The sequence below is a fragment of the Capra hircus genome, assembly GCF_001704415.2.
Source record: "Capra hircus breed San Clemente chromosome X unlocalized genomic scaffold, ASM170441v1, whole genome shotgun sequence".
In the NCBI taxonomy this organism is placed as follows: domain Eukaryota; kingdom Metazoa; phylum Chordata; class Mammalia; order Artiodactyla; family Bovidae; genus Capra; species Capra hircus.
In genome coordinates, this window is record NW_017189516.1 from 7,008,173 (window position 1) to 7,011,888 (window position 3,716).

A 3,716-nucleotide genomic window follows, 5' to 3' on the forward strand; every position below is an offset into this window, starting at 1 on the left:
ATTTCTTAGGGAAAACTGTCTATTCAGAATCATCGCTCATTTTTAATTAGATTATTTGAGGGTGCTATTTATTCGTAGAAGTCTCTTATGCATTTTGGATATTAACCTTATAACAGATATATATCTATTTATAAGTACTGTCTATTCTTTAAATTACTTTTAATTTTGTTGATTGTTAGTTTTTCTGTACAGAAACATCTTAGTATGATGTAGTCGCATTTGTTAACTTTTACTTTGATTGCTTCTGCTATTGGTGTCAAATTAAAAAAATAAAATATTTGTCAAAATCAATACCAAGGAGCTCTTCCCTTGAGTTGTCTTCTAGGAATTTTATGGCTTCAGTGAAGTTCAGTTCAGTCTCTCAGTTGTGTCCAACTCATTGAGATCCATGAATTGCAGCACACCAGGCCTCCCTATCCATCAACAACTTACGGAGTCTACCCAAACTCATGTCCATTGAGTTGGAGATGTCATCCAACCATCTCACCCTCTGTCGTTCCCTTCTCCTCCTGCCTCCAATCCCTCCCAGCATCAGGGTCTTTTCAAATGAGTCAGCTCTTCGCATCAGGTGACCAAAGTATTGGAGTTTTAGTTTCAACATCAGTTCTTCCAATGAACACCCAGGACTGAACTCCTTTAGGATGGACTGGTAGGATCTCCTTAGAATCCAAGGGATTCTCAAGAGTCTTTTCCAACACCAGAGTTCAAAAGCATCAATTCTTTGGCACTCAGCTTTCTTTATAGTTCAACTCTCACATCCATACTTGACCACTGGAAAAACCATAGCCTTGACTAGACAGAACTTTGTTGGCAAAGTAATGTCTCTGCTTTGGAATATGCTATCTAGGTTGGTCATAACTTTCCTTTCAAGGAGTAAGCATCTTAATTCAATGGCTGCAAGCACCATCTGCAGTGATTTTCGAGTCCAGAAAAATAGTCTGACACTGTTTCCACTGTTTCCCCATCTATTTCCCATGAAGTGATGGGACCAGATCACATGATCTTAGTTTTCTGAATGTTGAGCTTTAAGCCAACTTTTTCACTCTCCACTTTCACTTTCATCAAGAAGCTGTTTAGTTCTTCTTAACTTTCTGCCATAAGGGTGGTGTCATCTGCATATGTGAGGTTATTGATATTTCTCCCAACAATCTTGATTCCAGTTTGTGCTTCCTCCAGCCCAGGGTTTCATATGATGTACTGTGCATATAAGTTAAATGAGCAGGGTGACAATGTACAGCCTTGACGTACTCCTTTACCTATTTGGAACCGGTCGGTTGTTCCATGTCCAGTTCTAACTGTTGCTTCTTGACCTTCACACAGGCTTTTCAATAGGCAGATAAAGTGGTCTGGAATGCCCATATCTTTCAGTGTTTTCAACAGTTTATTGTGATCCACACAGTCAAAGGCTTTGGCACAGTCAATAAAGCAGAAGTAGATGTTTTTCTGGAACTCTCTTGCTTTTTTGATGATCCAGCAGATGTTGGCAATTTGATCTCTGGTTCCTCTGCCTTTTCTAAATCCAGCTTGAACATCTGGAAGTTCATGGTTCACTTATTGCTGAAGTGTGGCTTGGAGAATTTTGAGCATTACTTAACTAGTGTGTCAGATGAGTGCAATTGTGCAATAGTTTGAGCATTCTTTGGCATTGCCTTTCTTTGGGGTTGGCATGAAAACTGATCTTTTCCAGTCCTGTGGCGACTGCTGAGTTTTCCAAATTTGCTGGCATATTGAGTGCAGCATTTTCACAGCATCATCTTTCAGGATCTGAAATAGCTCCACTGGAATTCCATCGCGTTCACTAGCTTTGTTCATAGTGATGCTTCCTAAGGCCCACTTGACTTCATTTTCCAGGATGTCTGGCTCTAGGTGAGTGATCACACCATCATGATTATCCAGGTCGTGAAGATATTTTTTGTACAGTTCTTCTGTGTATTCTTGCCACCTCTTCTCAATATCTTCTGCTTCTGTTAGGTCCATATCATTTATGTCCTTTATTGAGCCCATATTTGTTTGAAATATTCCCTTGATATCTCTAATTTTCTGAAAGATGTCTCTAGTCTTTCCTATTCTATTGTTTTCCTCTATTTTTTTACATTGATCACTGAGGAAAGCTTTCTTATCTCTCCTTGTTATTCTTTGGAACTCTGCATTCAAATGGGCATATCTTTCCTTTTCTCCTTTGCTTTTCACTTTCCTTCTTTTCACAACTATTTATAAGACCTCATCAGACAGCCATTTTGCTTTTTTGCATTTCTTTTTCTTGGGGATGGTCTTGATTCCTGTCTCCTGTACAATGTCACAAACCTCCATCCATAGTTCATCAGGCAGTCTGTCTATCAGATCTAGTTCCTTCAAAATATTTCTCACTTCCACTGTGTAGTCATAAAAGATTTGATTTAGGTCATACCTAAGTGGTTTAGTGATTTCTCCACTTTCTTCAATTTCAGTCTAAATTTGGCAGTAAGGAGTTCATGATCTGAGCCACAGTCAGCTCCTGGTTTTGTTTTTGCTTACTGTATAGAGCTTCTCCACCTTTGACTGAAAGAATATAATCAAACTGATTTCAGGGTTGACCATCTAGTGATGTCCATGTGTAGAATCTTCTCTTATGTTGTTGGAAGACTGTGTTTGCTATGTGTTCTGCCAAGAGGATGTGTTCTCTTGGCAGAATTTTATTAGAGTTTGCTCTGTTTCAGTCTGTAATTCCAGGTGTTTCTGGACCTCCTACTTTTGCATTTCAGTCCCCTATAATGAAAAGGACATCTTTTGGGGGTGTTAGTTCTAGAAGGTCTTGTAGGTCTTCATAGAACTGTTCAATTTCAGCTTCTTCAGCATTACTGGTCAGGGCATAGACTGATTGAAATTTGGAAAGGAGTATGTCAATGCGGGTGCAGGAGAGCAGAGAGGAGCTACTCCACGTTCAAGGTCAGGAGGGGCGATGGTAAGGAGATACCCCTCATCCAAGGTTAAGAGCAGAGGCTGAGCTTTGCTGGAGAAGCCGTTAAGAGATACCCCATGTCCAAGGTAAAAGAAACCCAAGTAAGATGGTAGATGTTGTGAGAGGGCATTAGAGGGCAGACACAATGAAACCAGAATCACAGAAAAATAGTCAATCTAATCACACGGACCACAGCATTGTCTAACTCAGTGAAACTAAGCCACGTCTTGTGGGGCCACCCAAAACAGGCAGGTCATAGTGGAGAGGTCTGACAAAATGTGGTCCACTGGAGAAAAGAATGGCAAACCACTACAGTATTCTTGCCTTGAGAACCCCATGAGCAGTATGAAAAGGCAAAATGATAGGATATTGAAAGAGGAAATCCCCAGGTCAGTAGGTGCCCAATATGCTACTGGAGATCAGTGGAGAAATAACTCCAGAAAGAATGAAGGGAAGGAGCCAAAGCAAAAACAATACCTAGTTGTGGATGTGACTGGTGGTAGAAGCAAGGTCCGATGCTGTAAAGAGCAATATTGCCTAGGAACCTGGAATGTTAGGTCCAGGAATCAAGGGAAATTGGAAGTGGTCAAACAGGAGATGGCAAGAGTGAATGTCGACATTCTAGGAATCAGCCAACTAAAATGGACTGGAATGGGTGAATTTAACTTAGATGACCATTATATCTACTACTGCGGGCAGAATCCCATAGAAGAGATGGAGTAGTCACCATGTTCAACAAAAGACTCCAAAATGCAGTACTTGGATGCAATCTCAAAAA